We start from the raw sequence: 14,334 nt of genomic DNA on the forward strand, positions 1-14,334 counted from the left end.
AGGTCAATGAAAAAGCATAAGTTCTGTAGACATTCGTCCATGCAATGTCTATTCAAAAATTTAAGCATGTATGTTAAGTATTAAAAGCGCTGAAACCTTGTACATTTTTGGCGGGAAAACGACAAAATAGCCATTTTCAAAGGGTTATATCTCCGCCAATTTTGTATCAGATGACCTTGAAACTTGCCATCATACATTTCTGAGAGCATGCCCTTTCATATCCAACTTTCAAATCTTTTCTGTGGCAATTTTCGGTTTTGACCTTTGTTTAACTCCGTAGCAAACTCTTGACCTTGACAAATTCTCTGATAACATGTTATGCACAAAAAACGCGCTATGTTACGATCTACCTTAATGACTTAACGGGGATAGCGTACACAGTACGGTAATGAAGTTATAAACGTTTAAATTTTGTTCGAAAAAAGTAGTTTGTTACGTCTGTGAACTTGACCTTGAACATTTTTGTAAAACCTCGAACGTACATTTCAACATGTCCAAAGTTGAGCTTCGTACTAAAAATAATAATAAGAAGAAGAAAAAGAAGAAGAAGAAACAGAACAATAACAATAGGGATTTCCATCCAATAGGGATTTCCATCCGTAAATGCAAATCCCTAATTAAAGGGACAATTCAGCCTAAGAGTACATTAAAATTTGCACACACAATGTGTATCGGAAACAAACCAGTTCTAATAGATATTAGATTAGTTGGTTTTAATGTGATATATGCTAGAAAAGCCCACTGTAGTGAAATGTGTGCGAAATTTTCAAACTCGCTTACTTTCCGTCATAACACATAGTGGTCGGATGTCTTGTATGCCGAACACTTGCCCTTGTCAGTGCAGTAAAGAATTTTTTGTCTAGAACTACCCAAATCGCTCGACTTTCAGTAGTGTGTTTACTTTATTAGATGCATGTTCTTGTCTAAAATAATTTCATCAACTACTCAGTGGTTATGTATTGCATTTGTTTTACTTGCGTGACTTTGGCTCGGGTATGGGTACAGCATACATGTTATACTTGCTTAATCGTATTGATCAACAATTTGGAAACTTAACAATGTCGTGAAATTTGTCAATATTTCCTGTTATATATTTAATAAGGAATGTAGAACAATACATTTATGTCATAGTAGTGGTTATGTAACAGAATTAGCCACACTGAATTGTCCATTTAAGAATTTGGTAATTGAAAGCACACCCTTTCAAAGTCAGTTTTCAGTAGTAATGGAGAAATTCATTGTTTTCAATTTCACAATTGAATCAATCTAGTTATACCATCTTTTCCTATAAGGGCCAACTTTGGATTGCTTTTACAGTACTGATCCAAAAAGAATGTTTGTTTTCGCAATGTTACAGAACTGTAAGTGTATGTTTTCGCAATGTTACCGAACTGTAAGTGTAGGGCCACGGTGGCCGACATAACCATAAGCCCTCCACCTCTGGGATGCGATTTCGAATTCTATGTGTGGCAGCTGCCACGTACTGACCACTGGTTGGCGTCTTTTCTCCGAGTACTCCGGCTTTCCTCTACCAACAAACCTGGTATGTCCTTACATGACCCTGGCTGTTAATATGACGTTAAAATAATAAAACCAAAACCACAAATACTCAATGACAACACCAATATCAGCACAAATCCTACAGACACTGTTGTTCTGCAATACGCGTAGATAAAATTATTCTCAATCTAATGATATTCACATTATATGAAAGATTTGGACATGTCATGTATATTTCTTACTGAAAACATGTATTTTTATGAATAATTATGTAAAAGTTTCCGCTATCCCCATTTTATCAAAACGAGACTGTTTTTCCTCATAAAAAAAAAATAAAAAAAAATTGGTTACAGTCGACAATATCATCCTGGCCGAGCACTCGATCTCTTGCATACATTTTAGGGAACAAGAAAAGTTAAAGTGTTTTTACATGAATAACAAAATAACACAATAGATTCCATGGATATGGATTGTATGACACTCAATAAGTTATTATATATTGAGTTAGTTTTTCAAACAAAAACAATAATTTTAGCCGAATCATGTAACATAAACCTTGATTACATACCATGAAAATGAGAAAATAGGCCAATTACCTACCCTTACCCCAGGTTAAAATCTTGGTTTGGACCAACCTGAACGACATCGGGCATTACACATAATACATGTGATTTATCTCCCATCGGTTGCTCCGGTTGGGTTCGGACAAGATTTGGTCAATTAATTTAATATCAAAGGCACATGTCAGACTTAGAAATCTAAATTTATTCATTCAACTGCTTTAAAGGCCCACTACCTTTCCGAAACGGTTTTAAATTTTTAAAATGGGAATGTAAAACAAGATCGATAATTTTGTAGAGTCGCAAAAATTATTAACTTACCGTTAATACTACATTTATCATCTCCTTCTGAACGATTTGATTAAAATAAATAAAATGTTTATTTTCATAACGCGGGTCGTATTATGTTTCCCGCCGTCGTCCTGAATACCGGGCGGTAGTTGACTATCACTGCGCCAGACGGCAAAACAGCGAATTGACTCTCCACTGTTTTCATATATTACGCAGGAAATCTTGCATATGCTTGGTGTCGTAACCTTATTTTAGGCCATCGGTACGCATTTTCTGATGTTATTAATGTTTTTTTAAGAAACCTTTATATTTTGCTCCGGAAAGGTAATGGGCCTTTAAGCATACCTGTACAAAAGTATATACATGTATATACATGTATAATTAATCTGCACAACATGTGCAATTGCATTATGATATTCAGATAGTATTTCTCCATTTCCTGTGCTTATTCATGCACTTTCTCAAATGTGCATTTTTAGAACATTTTAGTCGACTAAAATTGGTGGCAAAAAGACATGTTTGCAAGAAAAACAGGGGGAGTAGTGTAAAAGGAGCGGGTCGGTGTGACTTGTAAATAGAGCGGGTCGGTGTGACTTGTAAATAGTGTTAAATACGGTCTCTGTCACTCAGCTGACGGAGCATGCTTCTTTGGCTCAGTCGGTAGAGCCGTAGATTTCCACGCCGGAGACCCGGGTTCGATTCCTGGTCGGGGCACTCGACAGGAATGTGTATTTTTTCTGTTCTTCTACATAATATTCAGTTTACTGTTAAGTGCTCTCCCTTGTCACTGTCACATTGTGTCACTTTCCTTCTGATCTTATCATGGTATAAACCTAAACACAAATTATTAATATCATGCTTGGTGCTATTTTCAGACAGCAGACGTAAATTGCTGAAGACCAAACAGGTGTCATCGTATCATGATAGCATCCATGTGCAGAGGTTTCGGCACCGAGTAGTTTCGGAACTTCAAAATAAAGTCGGTACCATCTGAAAGTCGTTTCGGCATTTGCACTTTAGGGTACCGAAACGACTTCAGCAAGTACCGAAACGACTTTGTAACGAAACGACATGTACTGTAAAGCTTACATTGTACACAATACCGAAACGACCTGCATTAATTTATGGTTTAACTACTAGCAATTAAATCATAACAGTTAATTATCAAATAATACAGATTTATTACGAGTTACTTAATGTTGTCAGTTTATGTGCTGTTAAGCCATATGATTTAGAACGCATGCATGGTTCTGTTGTCAGGCACTCGCGATGATGATCATGAAAAGCCAGACTAAGTATGTTTTTTTAAGGCCTACAAAAACAATAAAAAATATCGGATAATATGAATATCTACCGATAATGATATTGGTGTCTATAACAAGTAATACGCATCTACTTACCTGATATTGCCGGTTATAACTTGAACACCTAGGCGGCTTCAACGTTTTTACTCAACCGGATGCAAACAATACACAATCCTCATAGGGGGCGCACTAGTGTGCGGAATGATTTTGTGTGATCAAGACACTCCATACAGATCCATTTCACTGTTGCACATTTTGCACGCATTTTGTAACAAAATTGTGATGATCAGTGCATACATTTTATACGCATTTTATGATGTTTAGTTAGTTCTACAGAAAATTTCATAGATATCACTCATTTTTAATTGGTATATTTGCCGGTATAACGTTGAAAATGGACCTCCGTTGAAAATTGACCTCGGGTCATTTTTCAACGTTGAAAACGGACCCCGAATGCCGTTGAAAATTGAACATGCCGTTGAAAATTGACAGCGTCTAGGGTCAATTCTCAACGACAGGTCTGTTAAAAAATGACCTTGGCAAACTATCAACGGATGGTCTGTTGAAAATGACCTTAGAACATTCACATATATAGCTGTTGCACAAACATAATATAAGCGACCCTTCTGTGCTGGTATTTAAATTACGTAATCACCGCGATTTGAATTGTTATCATCGTAACAAATACCTCATTTAAACATTTTAGGTGCTTGTATATTTATTATGGAGAATACGGCACTAAAAACTTTCATTTTTCTATAGTCATTTTGTCCGTCCGTGTATATATACTGTTAATTAAATTGTTCTCAAACTGAGAAATTGATATATAACACTGAGGTAACGTAGTAAATAAAAAGGAATTGTTGTTATCAACTGCATGCAAAGTTTGTACTACGCGATGTTCACTTCCGAGTACCAGTGGATAGCGTTACAAAACTATGAGATATTATTAATTTGTTTCTTCATGATTTTTATGATTATATTTTCGACGACAAATTATTTTCCGTCACAAATTATATCTGTTAAACAACTGAACCTGCCTTATGATGATTGCGTACAGGAGCACAATTTGTAGACATTAAAAAACAAAAAACAAAATCAAAACAAATCTGCAATCTCTAGCGCTTTCGCAACTATCGCTGCTCTTCAGGAGATGTTTAGTATATATAAATATAGTAAGACCAACAAGACCACTCAAGTGTTCAGATTTTTTCGCTTTTGGTGTTAGAAAAAACGCGAAAAAGCGAAAAAATGCAACCTTTTTACGCGTTTTCCTGCTACGAAAAAGCGAAAAAGCCAAACAAAAAACAAAACGAAAAAACAACGGAATGGTTTTTCGCTTTTTCGTTTTTTTTTTTTTTTTTTTTTTTTTTTTTTTTTTTTTTTTGCTTTTTCGCCTTTGGCTGGCTTTTTCGCTTTGCATTTTTTTGGGGTTTTTTTTGCGTTAGAAAAAGTGCGAAAAAACAACGTCGGATTTTCGCGTTTTTCCAACGCGAAAAAGCGAAAATGGCACAACATGCGGGCAAGTAATTGTATCATCTCCTTCATGTAATTCTGACTGGAACAATTACGAATAAGTTGTTCGTGTTTAATCAGAATCCGGAAAAGGATCCCTTTCCTTTATCCGTTTCTTAAGGGGTAAGGAACAATTGTCGTAGGTACTATGATTTTTTTGTGTGTAGATTTAAAATTCATAACCACATCCCCATGCTTGGATAATGGTATCGGATCAGTTCCTTTTTCCAATATTTCACTACTACCTGCATCAGAACTCCGGGTGTCCTGCATATAGTGCTTCAGTCTCCTAGCATTTATTATGCTACGTAAACCTTCAAGGCGATATGTCCCTTTTGGAAGAATAGATTCAATCTTGTATGGGCCAAGCAATCGCGAATCAAGCTTTCCTTTTCATGGTGTTATGAAGAAGGACTTGGTCACCCTTATGAAATATTGTTTTTGACGCTTTCTTGTCATGATAATGTTTCTGTCGACCCTGTGCCCGTGTTCCGATGCCTGTTTCCGTGATGCAGCTAAGTTGACAAAACACTCCACCTTCAACTGCTTTGCAGCCCCAATGGGTAAATCCTCTCCGACAACAGATAAATCCAGTTCAACTGGCAGCACAGCTTTAATTTTCTACCATATACAAATGATAATGGGTCCATTTTGGTAGACTCGTGATTCGTCGTTCTGTATGAAAACAGAGCAAAATCCAACTTTTCACCCCAGTCGTCGCAATTTCCGTTTGTATATGACGGAATTATAAAGTACATCTTAATTGAAGAATAGGGGACAGAGAGTGGTCTTTGACGGATTCAAATCTACTTTAAAATCCATACAGGCAGGGGTTCCACAAAGATCTGCCCTGTGACCATATTTCTTTCTATTGTATATTAATGATGTTAGTGATGATATTTCTTCTAATGTTATATTGTTTGCTGGCGATACTTTCTTAATAAGTCTCATTGAAGGAATTAGACCGGAATCTGCCGAAGTTCTAAACAATGATATGAGAAAAATATCTTTATGGGCTGAAAAATGGGGCATACTTTTTAATCCTGATAAAATTGTATCTGTTCTTTTCTCAAGGCGAGTTGAACCCAAATATTAATTCCAGATTTATTTTTTAACAATACAAAAATTAATAATGTTACCAATCATAAGCACCTAGGAGTATATTTCAATTTAATGGCAAATTGGTCTACCCATATAAATTATATCTATGAGAAAGTATACAAAAGAATAAACATACTCAGAATACTAAAATTCAAACTTGATAGAAAATCTCTTCAAACTATTTATACCTCCTTTATTCGACCAATTCTCGAGTATTCCAATATACATGTAGTATGGTCAAATTGCAATGTATCTGAGTGTGATACTTTGTAGTCAATTCAGCTTGAAGTAGCACGCATTACAACTGATTTAAGAAGGGTGAAAAGTCACGCTATAATTTACAGGGAATCTGGCCTAATACCACTTATTAAACGAAGACATCTACATCCAAATATAACTTTTTTTTTAAATATATTTACTAAAAATTGCCCTTCTCATATTTGTGATTTATTACAACCCTCTATAGATATAAGTGATAATTACAATTTTCGACATAACATATTATTTAATGTTCCTGCTGCTAGAACCCAACTATTAAAACAGCTTCTTCACATCTATTATGACCGAGTGGAACGAACCGTCCTGTCCATTTCCTACAATGTCATCTGTTAGATCCATCAAAAGTTTTACAGTAAATACATATATCATTGATAATAGAGCTCAATGCTCCGTTTTTTCAAATATAATGGTGGTCGTATGTCAAATATTTTGTTATGTTAGTTGAGAAATTTTGCTAGTAACCTTAATACGGGGCCCGGCACCATAAAACTTTCTCAGACAAATTCATATACTTGAGTAAAAAATCTGTCTGAGAATAGTTTTATGGTACCGGGCCCTGATCTCTTTAATTCCCATCTCAGTGACAGTCCAGCCTGCCTGTGTTATACGTCAACCCAAGACGACTCCTTTTTAATTCTATTCTTGGAACTTGACAATGATATATCACTAACAACACAAACATTTTTATATCGCTCTGAAAGACACGATATTAACATTTATAAAGCTGCTTTGGATAAAGTTCAGTGCTTTATCAGGGATACCAATATATTTCGTTGAAGTTTGTTGAATAGATTTCGTTGATATCGTTGCATATCTTGTAAAATCATTTTATCTATATGTAATGATATAAACTAGGAGACATTTTGTATATGATGTTTATCAATATCTAGCTTGATGTTTTAGAATATCATCATCGTTAGATAAAAAATAGCAATTTACATTATTTATGCTTCTATATAGATATTGATTTGTATCTACTGTTAATATGTAAGGAGAGGGCATGTATAGGCATGTTGCCTGTTGCCCAATTTCGATTGTCTTCAACATCTGACAATAAAATATTCTGAAATGAAATCATTGTACATAGCGTCCTGTTATACCTCTCTGTAAGGCCCTCGGTCTGTGGATGATAAGGAGAAGCTATTCGGTGCTGTATCCCCATTCTTTTGCAAAGAGCTTCGTTTAATACGTTGCAAAATTCACGCCCTTGGTCGGTTATAAGAGTTTCTAGAACACCATTCATGATTCGAGATGAAATGCTCAAAGCACTTGAGTGCTATTTCGGCATTCTTACTTTGAATAGCTTTAGCGTCCACCCACTTTTTCCATGCTTTCGATGAATGTTAATATACATTTATTCCTTGCAATACAAGAATACATGTATTTTATATCTGCGTATGGATCAGCTATCTTGTGTTCTGCGTATGGTTGTGTTGTGTTGCGTTGTGTTGTATTGCGTTGTGTTGTTATGTTGTTTTGTGGTTGTGTGTTTTTGTGTTGTGTTGCTGTTATTTTGTTGTGTGTTGCTGTGTGGTATAGTGTGTTGTTGTGTTGTGTGTTGTTGTGTGGTGTGATGTGATGTTGTGTTGTGTGGTTGTGTGGTGTCGTGTTGTGGTGTTGTTGTGTGGGGTTGTGTTGTTATGTTGCGTGGTGTTATATTTTTGTGTGTTGTGTTTTTGTGCGTTGTGTGTGGTGTTGTGTCATGTTGTTGTGTTATGTGTTGTTGTGTGATGTTATGTTGTGTGCTGTTGGATGCATTGTGGCTGTGTTTTGTGTTGTGTTTTGTTGTGTGATGTGTTTTTGTACGATGTTTTGTTGTGTTGTGGTTTTGTAAGGTATGTTGTTGTGTTGTCTGGTCGTGTTGTTGTTTGTTGTTGTGTTGTGTTGTTTTTGATGGTGTTGTGTTGTTGTTACGTGGTTATGTGTTATGGTTGTGTGTTGTGTTGTTGTGCTGTTGTTGCGTGTTGTGGTGTTGTTGTGTTGTGTTATATGTTGTGTGATGTTTTGTTGTGATGTTGTGTTGTGTTTTTGTATGATGGTGTCGTGTGTTGTGTGGTTGTGCGTTGTTGTGTTGTGGTTATGTGGTGTTGTGTTGTTGTTGCGTGGTTGTGTTATGGTGTGGTTGTGTGTTGTGTAATGTTGTGTTGTGTGTGGTGTGTTTTGGTGTTGTTGTGTTGTGTGATGGTATGTTATGTCATGTTGTGTAGTTTTGTTGTTGTGTGATCTGTTGTTGAGTGATGTTGTGTTGTGTGATGTTGTGTTGTTGTGGTGTTATTGGTGTGTTGTTGTGATATGTGATGCTGTGTGGTGGTGTTGTGTGGTGTGTTGTGTTGTTGTGTAAAAACTAGTTCCTATGGGGTCACCTTTCAACGGGGTCCATTTTCAACGGGTCGGTGTAAAAAGTGCGCTTAAAATTCAGTTTTCAACAGTTTTCGGGGTCCGTTTAAAACGTTGAAAAATGACCAGAGGTCAGTTTTCAACGGGGGTCCATTTTCAACGTTACACCGGTCCAATCGTTCAGAATACCTCCGAAGGAAGGCGCCAGGGACCCCGAAATATCTCGTCTGTTGTGGAAATTTACCGAGAACCTGCGAAATACCACCATTATTCAAGACTGTGTTGTGGTCGTTGTATGTAACATTTCCAAAAGTCAGAAATACCGTTTTGTTCAGAACTACAAGGACTATTTATTTGTAGTCTCAGATTGTTAAGTTTATTACATGTAATTATTTCACTAGGGCGAATTAAACAGAAACCAGTGGTCAAAATGCCGATTTTTGCCTGTTTGACCTAAAATATCCCCTTTAATGAATTTTCGTAGCTGACATGATTAATTCAATCGATAGATCACGCTGGGATTAACTTACATTCAAAATTTCAGCAAAATATATCGGTTAGTTTCCTTCTTACCCAAATCGCGAAAATAAGCGGGTTGATAGGTTTATTTATCCGTGTTAACATTTCGTTCTACTAACGAAAACTCTGTTGTAACAGAGTTGTCGTTCTATCTTCATTTCATATTTAGTTAAACGTTATTTTAATAGTACTTCGCGTTGTGTATTACATATCGTTTACATACTCCAGTTCCTAACCCCTCGGACCTCGAAGGCCATCTAACCTAAACTTTACGCTTTGCTGCGTTATCATGTTCGCTGACCGCTTTGATAAACTGCACTTAATTTAACTAGTTCGATACATTTCCTATCACATAGTCACGAGTGTAAGATTATATTTGACACATGATTTTTGATAATAGAATATAAGTAAAACTTTAGTTTCGTCTCTGTATAAAACAGTAGAAATCCGGCTTGGATGTGACGCTTCCGTCTACTGAGACAAGCATGCGACGTCATATACTACTCAAAATTTGCTAAGGATCACATCTGAAACCTTAGCTAAAATTGGTAGAAAATGAAAAATAATTTTTTTCTTCTCTATAGTTGTACGCCTGCATGTAATCGTCTCTGTGTATCACGTGGTAGTCCAATCAGTCACCCGTAACGCCAGCGACACGTGCGAACACGTGTGTATACCATGTGAATAGCGTACATTGCATGGGCCCGCGATCATGCTAGATGGACTGTCAGAGACTGGACCCCTGTTTTGTTCACAGACGAGTCCAGATTCTGTCTCGACTTCACAGACAGGCGTGCTAGGGTGTGGAGGCTACCAAATGAAAGATTTCACTCGGCTAACATCTCCGAACACGACCGATATGGCGGCGGGTCTGTGATGGTCTGGGGCGGTATAAGTGTCCAAGGTAAAACAGACCTCCATGTCTTTCCGAACGGCAATTTGACGGCCCAGAGATACTGCAATGAAGTCCTTGATGTCTACATTAGACCATACGCTGGCGCTATAGGTCCGGAATTCATTCTTATGGATGATAACGCTCGCCCACATAGAGCTCGGGTCACTGACGCCTATCTTCAGAGGGAAACTATTGAACGCATGGACTGGCCAGCTCGTTCCCCGGATCTAAATCCGATAGATCACGTGTGGGACATGCTACAGGTAGCAATTTCTTCCTGCATTAACCAGCAAAGATCACTGCAAGAACTTGGAACGGCTCTGCAAGAGGAATGGGCATCCATCCAGCAAAACCGGATACGGAACTTAATTACGAGCATGCGTCGGCGATGTCGTAGTGTGATTGAAGCTAGGGGACGTCACACAAGATACTGAAACCAATATTTTACGAGAAAACTGTCTTTAACGCGAATTTCATTTTTGCTCCCATTGCCGTGTTTTTGTCATTTTGGGGGGTTAGCTCTGTTTCGCAAGTAATGCATCGAACATTCGTGAAAATTTCATAGTTTTTATGATGGAACTTCTGTTTAGACATTTTAAAGACATCATCAAATGATTTTTATGAATAATGTACAATAAAATGAAATTGATATACTATAAAAAAAAGTGATCCTTAGCAAATTTTGAGTAGTATATATAGATTATGACATCAAAACTATCTGTGATGCCACAATATATAGTGTTGTAAGTTATTACACATGTGTTACGATATTTATGACATGTCCGTATGACATGGCTGGGCTGGCTAGTTATGTGATCAATGCAAATATGCATATTGTACAACATTGTATATTTATTATACGCACAGAAGCATTGCGATAAGAGATACGGTAGTGACATAAACAATGTAATTTAATTTGTCTACATTAGTTTTATATTTACACACACAAACCAAATCTACAAATGTTCATGTGGTATCTAAGTCACTGAATGAATATTGAATAAAAATGAGTCCTACTGTATTTCTGTTTCAGACGGCTATTTATCGTATGTTTTGCTGAACTTCTTTGGATGTGTATTTAACTTGACTGTCTTGGGACGGTGTATCAGCCACGCTTGCTGGACCTCGGCTCAACGACAAAGTTCCCTCATCTCAAAATATGCTGCTCTCTGGTTCCCAGCAAGTAAAAATAAGTCTCCTATGATGATTAACTCAAACTGATGTATTATTGGAAAATGTGGAAAGCCTGTTTTAGATATAATTACATGTAACTCTCTTCGTTATATCAACGTCCTATTAACAACCATTGTCATTTAGAGACGGCCTTTCGTGTATGTATTGTGTTGTCTGTGTTATGTGTCTGTGTGGTATGTGCGTCCTCGGTATATTTATGCTGTATTTCTTGCAATTATAGTACATACCTTGCCCTTCTAGAAGTGATATTTCAATGAAGCGTTCTGTTGGATGCACAAAAACGCACATCCCATACGTCACATTATACAAAGGATAAGCCATCCCTTAATGCTGGACAGGAGCTGAAACTACCCTTGTTATAGACGACTCTGTTTCTCGGACGTGGGTTAGAACCCAGAGTCTTCCTTAGAGGGACTAGCGGTCAACAGCGGCATTACCAAACGGGAGACGATAGGTAGAAGAGTCTAGATGCATTCTAACGTCTTACATGTAGAGCAGACCAGTGGCTGCGGTATAATAATATTTTGTCCTATTTTAATAGTGAAAGTCATGTCCTTTTGTAGTGCTTTCACATTGAACCATGTCAATCATGATACTTAGGAGTACACCCAGCTTGGTCATATTAAAATAACAACAGGCAAATCAGTCATCAGAAACGTTTTAATGTAGACAATAGTGTGTCCTGGCGAGGGGACATGATCCAAAACATTCCTCATGTGATCGCGTGTTCAATCACAGGTCGAAATTGAGATAATGTCAAAGAAAATGATAGGATAACGAAACTCTTGAAGAAAGTAATAAGACGAAATTAATCATGCCATTTTGGGGCTGGTACATTTATATCTATAGGCCACAAGTTATTTTACATACGTATAAACAATCATTATAATATTATAATTAATTTCTATGTTAAAACTTTGTCTGACACACGTTTTACATAGTATGACAAGTATATCTATCTAAACAAACGTACCCATTGTTGTCGAACAGGCACGACTTTGCAAAGCAAAACTATTACATCAAATCGAATTGAATGAGTCGTTATTTTCTATTGGCAGCTATATGTCTCATCGCTTCAGTGGTGTGGTTCTCTATATCGCTAATGACTACCAAAGATCGACTTTCGCCGATAAGCTCCATTTCCTCCATCTCAGTTGACCCCGGATATTCGTTTTACTTAGCCTGTGTTACCGCTGCTGCTTACTTGATAACCGCCATAGTCATCCGTTTCTATGTCAGGCGTCTGGCTGCGTCCGAGACACCTAATGTCACAGGAACTCCCCAGGTGATTGTGATGCAGACAGGAAACTAGCCAATCACCAATACAGGAAACCCCTCGACTACTGATTTGGGACATTCCATCCCTCCACCGGAGTACTCAAAAAACCCTACAGGAGGGTATGCTTGTGGCGCCACAGGAGAATACCTTAATGGCGTCTCAGGAGGGTACCCTCAAAATTTACCAGGAGGGAACCTTGGCAACTATGGATTGGGACATAACAATCCTGCATTCATGTACGATAAATAGACAGGTCGCGAAATACATATTCATAAATAATATCATTTGAAACATATACATATATATATTATCTAATCTAAAACATTTGGTCCAGGTATTCGACAAGTAATTATAAATTAACTCTTGCTAGGCCTGTTTACTATACGCAAATACTATCCGAGTGCGTTTACCATAACTGCATGGTAACATTGAACTTTGTTATTGCGTATAAAGATTTCTATGCAACGGATAGGGGCCACGTGTCTTTGTTTACATTTAGATGCACATTACATGTTGTATTGTGTTTAATAAAATTGTCAAAAATATACAGTCTACAGTCTATATATATACAATACATTTTTTAAGATTAACAATTATAGAAACGGGGGAAAATATCCCGACGTGAAGTGCTTTATTCAAATTTGCTTTGTTAAAATGTAAACATTACCTCTGTGTCTATCTTCGCCCTACGATCGAATCTTTGGGATGGACGGCCATGAGGCCCTCTGAGAGATATAAGTTATAAACATGTCCTCTTGTCTTTGTTCTTTAAGACTTTGATAATGTGTATTATAAAACATGCACCGCTAGTAATCCACGTGTTGACAGTTACGCGTCACTTACAAATACATTGTATCATTGAACTCAAGTGAAGTTGTTCCATATATCGGTGAATCTACCGTAGATAATCACATGACTCCCAAGGATTAAATATCAAGTCATACGACAATCTCAAACATTGAGCTACTTGAACACCGGTGTTTTGACAAATTAGGCAACTCTAGTGACTGACAAAGTGTGTGTCAGCTTCACCTCGCTGCACAATAGTCACCGAGTTCACACATGTGGCCGAGTACAAATACTTTATGTAAATACGCTATATATTAACTTTTACTAAAAATAAATACATATTTAAATATCTTATCTGAATAAATAAAATTATCTCTGAAACTTATTTTGTTTGTCATGTTTATTTTACACTAAAATATTGAACTTTTTGTCGTCGCGGATTATAATTTTACCTTATGTGAAGAGACATCGTTGGCTGTTCAACTGAGCAAGCTCCTCCAAGTATAACTGGCGTTTATTGAATAATTACGCCACTTTTAATTAAGCATTGAAGTCACTATTTTTTAATTTCATCGGGGTATGAAATAAATTTTGTTTGCAAACTGTGAGAATCCGCTACCTCACAAAAGTTTGCAAACACAATCTAAAAATAGTGACTTCAATACTTATAATTAATTTCCCAGGCTACTTTATAAAATGAAATACATTTACACTTACGATTCCATTGATTTTTTTCCAAGGAATTATTTTTTTTCCAAATCAATACGCAAC

General features: G+C 36.8%; 1 protein-coding gene across 1 annotated transcript in view; it reads left to right on the plus strand.

The window, feature by feature from the left end:
* The window catches only part of LOC138308329 (uncharacterized), a 78,494-nt gene extending 64,607 nt beyond the window's left edge, over positions 1-13,887 (plus strand). Inside the window, exons 6-7 of the transcript XR_011206113.1 lie at positions 11,335-11,484; positions 12,554-13,887. The gene's annotated coding sequence lies outside the window, so the exon portion shown is untranslated. The remainder of the gene's footprint in view (positions 1-11,334; positions 11,485-12,553) is intronic.
* Positions 13,888-14,334: the final 447 nt, after the last annotated feature.

Source organism: Argopecten irradians, chromosome 14 (assembly GCF_041381155.1).
Source record: "Argopecten irradians isolate NY chromosome 14, Ai_NY, whole genome shotgun sequence".
NCBI classification, from domain to species: domain Eukaryota; kingdom Metazoa; phylum Mollusca; class Bivalvia; order Pectinida; family Pectinidae; genus Argopecten; species Argopecten irradians.